Source organism: Arctopsyche grandis, chromosome 5 (assembly GCF_051622035.1).
Source record: "Arctopsyche grandis isolate Sample6627 chromosome 5, ASM5162203v2, whole genome shotgun sequence".
NCBI lineage: Eukaryota > Metazoa > Arthropoda > Insecta > Trichoptera > Hydropsychidae > Arctopsyche > Arctopsyche grandis.
The window spans coordinates 15754205-15764367 of NC_135359.1; positions in this window are offsets into that span (position 1 = coordinate 15754205).

Here is a 10163-nt window from a genome sequence, read left to right on the forward strand (position 1 = left end):
CTTTAATTAATATTATGTATTAGATGTATTATGAACATTTATAAGGATTGTAAATAGGTTTTTGAGATCTTTTTTTATTATGCTGTAGATTAACATTAGAATAATATAATACTATGATATACTAACCAAATCTAATCTATAATTTGGAAAGAGACTTTGTATGTAAATATCCTTGGTCGTCGTCATCGTCCGTAGATCGGTGACGTCATCGAACACGTGATTCGATTTTTTTTTTTTCGATCCATGGGCGCCGATTTTTTTTTTCATTTCAATGGATTCACCCCCGCGGGGGCGCAAGGCGAGTAGTTTCATGGGGCCCCGCCAGGGGCGCCACAAGGGGCGCAGCCCCGTGGGGCCCCGAAGGGGGCCCGGGGGGCGCAGCCTCATGGGGCGCAGCTTTATGGGGCACAGCCTTATCGGCCGCAGCCTTATGGGGCGCAACCTTATGGGGCACAGTCTTATGGGGCGCAGCCTTATGGGGCGCTGTCTTATGGGGCGCAGCCTTAGGGGCGCAGTCTTATGGGGCGCCGCCTTATGGGGCGCCGCCTTATGGGGCGCCGCCTTAGGGGCGCCGCCTTATGGAGCTAAGCCACATGGGGCCCCGAAGGGGGCGCAAGGGGGCGCAAGGGGGCGCAGCCTCATGGGGCGCAGCCCCATGGGGCCCCAAAGGGGGCGTAGCCTCATGGGGCGTAGCCCCATGGGGCCCCGAAGGGGGCGCAGGGGGGCGGAGCCTCATGGGGCCCCGAAGGGGGCGCAGCCTCATGGGGCGTAGCCTTATGGTGTCTTATGGGGCACAGTCTTATGGAGCTTAGCCGCATGCGGCCCCGAAGGGGGCGCAGACTCATGGGGCGCAGCCCCATGGGGCCCCAAAGGGGGCGCAGCCCCATGGGGCACCAAAGGGGGCGCAGCCTCATGGGGCCCCGAAGGGGGTGCAGCCTCATTGGGCCCCAAAGGGGGCGCAGCCCCATGGGGCCCCGAAGGGGGCGCAGGGGGGCGCAGCCTCATGGGGCGCCGCCTTATGGGGCGCTGCCTTATAGGGCGCTGTCTTATGGGGCGCAGCCTTATGGGGCGCCGCCATATGGGGCGCTGCCTTATGGGGCGCCGCCTTATGGGGCGCCGCCTTATGGAGCTTAGCCGCATGGGGCCCCGAAGGGGGCGCAGCCTCCTGGGGCGCAGCCCCATGGGGCCCCGAAGGGGGCGCAGCCTCATGGGGCGAAGCCCCATGGGGCGCAGCCTTATGAGGCGAAGCCCTAAACGGCAACTGATCATGGGGGCGAAGCCCTTGATGGCAGTAAATCATGGGGGCGCGGAGGGGCGAAGCCCTAAAAGGCATTAACTAAGGGGGGCGAAGCCCTAGACGGCAGTTAATCATGGGGGCGCGGAGGGGCGAAGCCCTAAAAGGCAACTGATCATGGGGGCGAAGCCCTAGACGGCAATTAACCATGGGGACGTGGAGGGGCGAAGCCCTAAAAGGCAACTGATCATGGGGGCGAAGCCCTAGACGGCATTTAACCATGGGGACGTGGAGGGGCGAAGCCCTTATCGGCAACTGATCATGGGGGCGAAGCCCTAGACGGCATTTAATCATGAGGGTGCGGAGGGGCGAAGCCCCAAAAGGCATTAGTTAAGGGGGGCGAAGCCCTAAACGGCAGTTAATCATGGGGGCGCGGAGGGGCGAAGCCCTAAAAGGCATTAGCTAAGGGGGGCGAAGCCCTAGACGGCATTTAATCATGGGGGTGCGGAGGGGCGAAGCCCTAAAAGGCATTAACTAAGGGGGGTGAAGCCCTAAACGGCAATTAATCTTGGGGGCGCGGGGGGCGAAGCCCTAAAAGGCATTAACTAAGGGGGGCGAAACCCTAGACGGCTTTGAATCATGCGGGCGCGGAGGGGCGAAGCCCTAAAAGGCATTAGCTAAGGGTGGCGAAGCCCTAAACGGCAGTTAATCATGGGGGCGCGGAGGGGCGAAGCCCTAAAAGGCATTAGCTAAGGGGGGCGAAGCCCTAGACGGCATTTAATCATAGGGGTGCGGAGGGGCGAAGCCCTAAAAGGCATTAACTAAGGGGGGCGAAGCCCTAAACGGCAATTAATCTTGGGGGCGCGGGGGGCGAAGCCCTAAAAGGCATTAACTAAGGGGGGCGAAGCCCTAGACGGCTTTGAATCATGGGGGCGCGGAGGGGCGAAGCCCTAAAAGGCAACTGATCATGGGGGCGAAGCCCTAGACGGCAATTAATCTTGGGGGCGCGGGAGGCGAAGCCCTAAAAGGCATTAACTAGGGGGGGCGAAGCCCTAGACGGCATTTAATCATGGGGGTGCGGAGGGGCGAAGCCCTAAAAGGCACTAACTAAGGGGGGCGAAGCCCTAAACGGCAATTAATCTTGGGGGCGCGGGGGGCGAAGCCCTAAAAGGCATTAACTAAGGGGGGCGAAGCCCTAGACGGCTTTGAATCATGGGGGCGCGGAGGGGCGAAGCCCTAAAAGGCAACTGATCATGGGGGCGAAGCCCTAAACGGCAATTGCTCATGGGGCGTGGAGGGGCGAAGCCCTAGAAGGCAAAGGCTCAGGGGGGTGCCGAGGGCGAAGCCCTAGAAGGCAAAAAAAAAATTGATTTTTTTAAAAAAAATTTTTGATTTTTTTTTTGATTTTTTTTTTGATTTTTTTTTTATTTTTTTTTAAATTTTTTTTTTAAATTTTAAATTTTTTTTTTTTTTTTTTAATTAAATTAGCTTAGTCATGTTTAAGCGGTTTATATTATAAACACTGAGCGAAGCCGGGTAATACAGCTAGTTAAATTATAAAATAGAAAATGATCAGTAGATCAGTAGCTATTAAAATAGATATAAGATGTATTGTGAACATAATTTCGTAATAATAAAAAGCATTTAAAAATCAAATTACCTTTGTATTTTATTACTCATTTAAATTTGTCCGCTATTTTATTACTTTACTGTTTTTATTATGATTGTGTTTAATTGTTGTTTTTTTGTATATTATTTTATTACTTTACTGTTTTTATTATGATTGTGTTTAATTGTTGTTTTTTTGTATATTATTTTTTTGCTGTTGCTTTTTGTTCTATCTATTTATTTTTTGTTTTTATACCCCTCTTGTTTTATTATCTAGGCCATTGTGGCGCATTAGGTTCTTCCTGTAATGCCACAATGGTCCAAAACTTTTAAATAAATAAATAAATAAAAAAATATATTAATACACTATATCATTTTCAGCTATTTTGAAATTGACTCATGGTGATTTTAGAGTATTCCTATAGCTGTATCTTTGTTTGAATTTTCAATTTAGATTGCAATTGATGGGATGCTTCCATTTGAAATTGATGCTGCTAAATTTTAATTCGTTCATTTATTCTTGTCCCACTCCTTCCCATACTAAAAAATACAGCCTTTTCGAGTGACTTCAATACATGAGAGACATTGAGATGATTTTTCACGATGAACTTTTTTCGTTGAAAAATACATTTAACGAAACTTTTTATTATAAAAATATATATACATATGAAAGCTAAAAATCTTTTTTTCAATTCAAAAATATATATAAGTTAAAAATCTTTTTAATATCAAAGGTTCACATATACATATGTACCAGTACAGTTAAAACCGACAGCTGCACGTAACCAGCAGTGCGAAAAATATTGTTTAGTACTTTCTATATGGACACATTCATACTTTCCGTAATATGTACGTGGTGTATTCGAAATAGCAGTATCCGACACGATCTATTTATTAATATACAGCGGCACATGTCGAGTTGTTGACAGTGCTGAATAATTTAAATGGATCTTAAATTGTATAAGTATATTTTATATATATACTACAAATTTTAGTATTTATTGAACTAAAATAAAATATAAATAATGTTAAAAACGTTAAATATTAAAGATTTTATCCGGTCTGTTTTACTTGAAATATTCACAATTTAGTGGTGAAGCTATTCATTTGTGGAAAAATTTCATGTAAAAATAGATAAGGATCTGAGGTTTGTACTATAAACAGTATTCATAAATAACTTTTGTATCGATCAACTCTAATCCAAAAGCTTATTTATTAAGTAGGTGTAACATATGTACATACATATGTATATGTATGTATGTATCGAATTCAACGTTGAACAATGTACTTATACAACTGACCGTAATAAAAGTCTATTAAATTACACTTTACGAATATAATTTAAATAAAAATAACAATATTTTCCCATCCAAGTTCTATAACATGTAAAGATCGATTTATATTATCCAGCACTTTACGTCAACAGCTCGGCACAACCATGCACGGAAAAGACTACTTCTACAGCACGGCTCGTTTTCAGCACGTTCATATTTATGTTGAACAAGTGCAAGGCAAAATTGATTAACAAATACATACACATAATATATTACAGAGCGCGACAGTAAGGCGCAATGTTGCTTGCGTCGTATCGTCGATGGCAAGCATGGCAGCACTACCGGTAGTACGGGTGCACTCACCACTATATTTCCAGTGGCCAAAAAAAACCGGCTTTGCTTTTTACATTTCTGAGACATTGCTATATAATATTTATTTTATTTGTCTATTCAATTAATCATGTGCACTCGTCTAACAGATTGCATCCAAAGCAACAAGTGTACTATACAGATCAAGAAACATATCAAATTACATATAATACATAACCATTATATACTTTTTACATTTTTGTAGACGAAATCTATGGTCAAACATTGCAAATTACATTGCAAACATTTTTTATTACACAATACAATCAATAAGCATTGCATACAGTACGAATATTTTTGTACATTAATCATTCACAGAGACATCTATGGAGAATTTTTTTGCAGCATTTTTGTATAAGGTTTGCAAAAGAAATTGGGGAGGGAATGCTTATTTTTACAGGAACCGTTTCAATGAAAATCAGAAAAATCGGCAAAGTCTGATAAGAAATGATCGACCTCCAGTCACAAACCAAGGTCTGGCCAACAACGGGACTCAAGTGGGAATCGAACCCGTGATACTGCACCAAAGCATGAGATGCTAACCACTTGGCCACGCTGCTGGTTTTAGCAGATTGTGTCGGTTACTGCTGTTTGGAATACACCACATACATATGTACATATTACGCAACATATGAATCTGTCCATATATTATAGAAGCTTCGTACTGCTGTTTACGTTCGGTTGCCGCTTTAGCTGTTCTGGCATAAACGAGCCTGCGATACACATTGTACACAGTGCCGGCTCGTCCATACACACTGCGGACCTGCAGCACCCCAAGGAAATTGAGAAAAATGTAATATTAAAATATACGTAAGTTTATGTATGTACATATATTATATGAAAATATCAATATTATTTAAGCGTGTATTAAGCTCGCCCGTGCACCGATACATCCAATAATTATCATACACCACGGTACAAATATCAGAAAGTGACGCATCTTCATGGTTTTTTGCAGTACCGTTTTCGATGGAATATGGTCAAGTGGGCGAAGGAGGAGCGCGGGGAGGGGGGCTCGCAACTAGAAGCTTGTCTAGTACTACCACTCCGGCAGTATTTTGTGTTGCATCCGTGCGGTTGTCACTTTTCGTCATTCCTTCTGCTTTCGTCTTTCCTTCTACACCTTATACACTTTCTGCATTTCTACATTTCCTTCTACACCTCACTGTAAGAGTTTTATTTCTTCTAATTTGTTGAGCCAGAACGGTGTTAAAACGGTGTTTCTTATAAATGTCAAAATTAATAAAGACATATGTATAAGAAATACAACGGTTCAGGAAAGATTAACGGCTTTTTATGTGCTTTCAATTGAAAAAAAAATGATTATGAATTATGAAAAATTTAACGAAAAGGTGATACCTTTATATGACCCTTTTTTCAAGGAAAAAAGACAGAAGAATCAATTTTATAATGAAACTAGCTGAACCTGGCATGGGTTGCAATACCACAATAACGCATGCAATTCTCGTTCCCGTTCCCGTTGCGTTCCCGTTCCCATTCTCGTTCTCGTTCCAGTTCCTGTTCCCGTCCTCGTTCTCGTTCTTGTTCCCGTTCCCATTTGTCGGGAAAAATTCAGGCAGTGAACACATGAACAAACAATTTTAAATTATTCAATTGTTTGTTTATTTTACCCTAACAACGCAGGTCACGACGTGAAAACATTTGAAATGATTGCGTGGCAATGCCACTCATTCCCGTTTTCCCCGATTCCGTTCCCGTTTTTGGGCAATTTATTTTACAGTAAGCTTCCCGGATATGCATACAACAAATCCTGAAAGTTCCATTGTAATCGGATGAGTGGTTTAGTAGCCTATACAAGACAGACAGGCAAAAAGACATTCATTATATACATATATATGTACATATAGATAAAAATACATATAATGTTTAATTTTAATAATTTTGATGTTAATAGTAATATTTAATCAAAATAAACAATTTTATTTTATTTTTAATCAACCGCAGCACTCCCAGATATCTTATCCACGAGCCTCCACTGCACATACATACAAAACTATAATATTTTCGTCGATGGCATACATCATCAGCGTCTGGTAAGTGAATTTTGCATTTTATGTATAGATACGTTCACGCTTTGGGGAGGGCAATCGCGATCGATTATGAGCATGGGGCTATCAAATTTAACGGCGCAATCAGAAGAAAGATATGAGGGCAAAAATATGGTAGCATTTCGTAGATTTCGCACACATGTGTGCATGCACTGGATGTCGCGGTCGATACGAGAACCACTGATACGCTCCCGTTCTGTGTGGTCCTCGTTACGGAGCTCTCCTCTCCCCGGGAAAACACCTCGAAATCCAACAAATAAATTCAATTTAACAATCGTTCAAAATTACTCGCCGCTAACGATCAAATCCGGCCACGCATAAATTGCAACCTCAATTATCAGAAACGGTCGTCGGTTATCTCGCGACTGCATGGCGCGGCTTTTATTTTTTTCAATTAAACCATTTATGGCCTGTAAATTTGACCCGTCCGACCCAGTAAATATCCAAGATGGCGGGCCAAAAGCAAACTTTTATTATTAGCCTGGCCGTTTTTCACGGTGAAATTGCCAACCTGTTACGCGACCGACAATTTTCAAACCCCGTCGTCCGTCGGCTGTTTTTTTTTTGTTTCGCGCGATGAAATAAATTCGTGGAAAGGGAACTGGGGAGAAACATTCGTACGAGTATGAGTTGTGATTAGCAAGTAAAATGAGTCGTTTTATGGTAGGTGTTGCGTTTACATGAGAAATTATTATTAATAGCGGACGTGCTATGGAAACAAAATTCGCACCAGCCTATTCGCACGGACCTGTGCTTTTTTTGCTTTTTAAAAGGTATATACAAATATTCGAAGCTTACTCGTTTTTATAACGCGCGTAGAGGGTCGCAACCTTTTTTTCATTTCGATATTAAACACCCTGCTATCATGTCAAAGGATGAATTTAATTTAAATTATGTTGCAGTAAATATTTTTACATTTTAATCAGGGCTGTGGAGTTGGAGTCGGGGTCGTGTAGAATCAACCGACTCCGACTCCTTTTTTTATTATTTTATTTAATTAATATGTATGATTACGACATGCGTTAACTAGTCTTCAAGTTTATTGAAGTAAATCCACTCATAAATTGAAATTTCATAATTTCTTTATAAAATCATGAATTTAAATTACATTATATGTACATACATATGTACATATGTATAGGTATATATACCACGAAGGCCAGGAAGCCCCAATGTGCTTTACTGGTCAATTACAAACATCGATATATAATTTTTAGAATAAGTTTAATAACAGCATCAAAGAGACATCTATGAACAAATTTATGATAAACTTACATTTTTGGAAGTTTTATATATACATATACATATGTATAAATCGTCAAATTTCGTGATGAAAAACTCGAAAATTTTTAGAAAGACATTTATGAACAAATTTGCAGCATTTTTATACGACTCGGCGAAATTCGAGATTCTCACAGCTCGAAAATTGCGAGAAAATAGGTAAAGGTTGCCAATTTGTTGAGACCGTTTCAATGAAAATCAGATAAATTGGCAAAATCTGATAAGAAACGATCGACCTGGAGTCACAAATCAAGGTCTGGCCATCAGCAACCAGTGGGACTCGAACCCATGACTACTTTGTTCGAAAGCATATATGCTAACCACTAGACCACCCTGCTGGTTAATAAAATCGTTGGTGTGTTGCGGCCAAAACCGATTGTTTACCCTTTTTTTATTGTCATTTAATTTATTAAATTGATTTGTTTGCACTATGAAAGTACCTACTTTTTATTAATACCCATTACCAATAATTTAATAAATTGCGTAACATGCATTGATGTATAATACACTAGATGGGCCCAGACGTGTTATTTTGGTCGGAGATCTTGTCTTCACTAACTGAGGGGTGCGGGGGGTTTAACTACCGGGGAAGTTGGGTTTTTTCCCTACGACGCAGCGGTACCTACCTACCTACTAAGAGAAACTGTGCATGCGCCATGTATTTTGCATGCGCCAAAAGGGAGACAACACGTGAGGGTTGATCTAGTGTATTATATTATACATCAATGGTAACATGTCAATTTTTAGTCATTATTATTTTTATTATCGGAGTGTGCAGTCGGATTTGGAGTCGATAAATTTCAAAGCGACTCCACAGCCTTGATTTTATTCCTAAAAATATGTATCGTTATTCGTGTCTATATTGCTTTTTTTTAAGAATTCTGCTTTCTATTCCTTTTTTGGGGAAAATAAATCTCACCACTTGAAGCTGCATCTATTCTTTTGGTTGTTACGTAAACACAACCCTTATTCCCTAGTCATCTAACAGGAGAGGGTTTTGTAATGTGATGAAGGATATCATACATATGCATACATACATAATATATGATATCCTTGTAAGATACCGATATACGGCGTGTACACACAATATTTTAACAATAGAAATAAACCGGTAGAAATAGTAAACACTCTAGTTTGTTTAGGACAAATAACGTCGTTACCAGAAATAACGAGAAGGAATTTGGAATAATATTTCCTATGAAACATTTTTTTTTTGTTATAAATTGTACATATATGTATGATGAAGTCTTTGGTTATTAAAGAAAATTAGTCTAACAATACTTTTGCATAAATCTACAACTAAGCAATCTTCTACATATGTATATTATATGAAGATTCTATGTAGCTCCAAAGACGAAACGTTTTTCGCAATTCCATTCATGTCAGATGACGAGCGAAATCATTTGACGTTCTTTTAATCCACACCTCTCATTCTCGGCTCGCTGCATTTTTATTTGCAGCCGGAAAGTAGGTGCTCGTCACGCTGAAAATGAGCTTTTATTTTTTTCTGAAGCGAAAGCTTTGACACCCACCGGAAATAAGCTCTCTTCGTGAGTGACGTCACTTGTGCACACAAACCTTGCACAAGGCTGTACACACGAACGACATTTGACACCTTTATACACCTACATATATACACATACAAGTACGTAGCTATTGTCAACAATATTGTGGTGACAGTCGAACGAAAAACGTATCAAAAAAGCACGATCCTTAATTCAAAAGTGAAAATGTACGATATTCATATATACATACATATATATGGATGTGTGTATTAGTATGTATGTATATGTACATAGCTATGGTCGAGTTGAATTGCGGGACCAAAGATCAAACAATTTCATTTGGTTTGGGATGGTCTTTTGCAGGGTGTGCGAGACCCAAAGGTAATAATCGCCGTACGCATTTTCGGTGTGGAGGTTCGTTTGAAACATTAGCGGATTACTAAAGGGGTGGTTGTGCTCGTTGAAATACAAAATGAAGTCTGCTAGGTGTCAGTTTTTCGGGCTTTGTTGTCGACGAGCTCGGATTATTAAATGCGCACTCATTGAATTTTTACCGTGAAAAATACAATTATATCAATTTTGCAGAAATATCTTTGTTTGGAATCTAATAAGTGGAAATAAGTCGTCTAAATATTTTACATTGTTTTATACTGTATATTTTCTGTCTGTGTTTGGTGGGAACTGTCGAAAAATATCCATAAATGAATATCTACAATGATTTAAATTAATTACATATGTCAATTAATCATAGTACATACATATACATATGTATATGTATAAGAATTCAAATATGAAATTTTAAATATTTATATGATTTCAATAT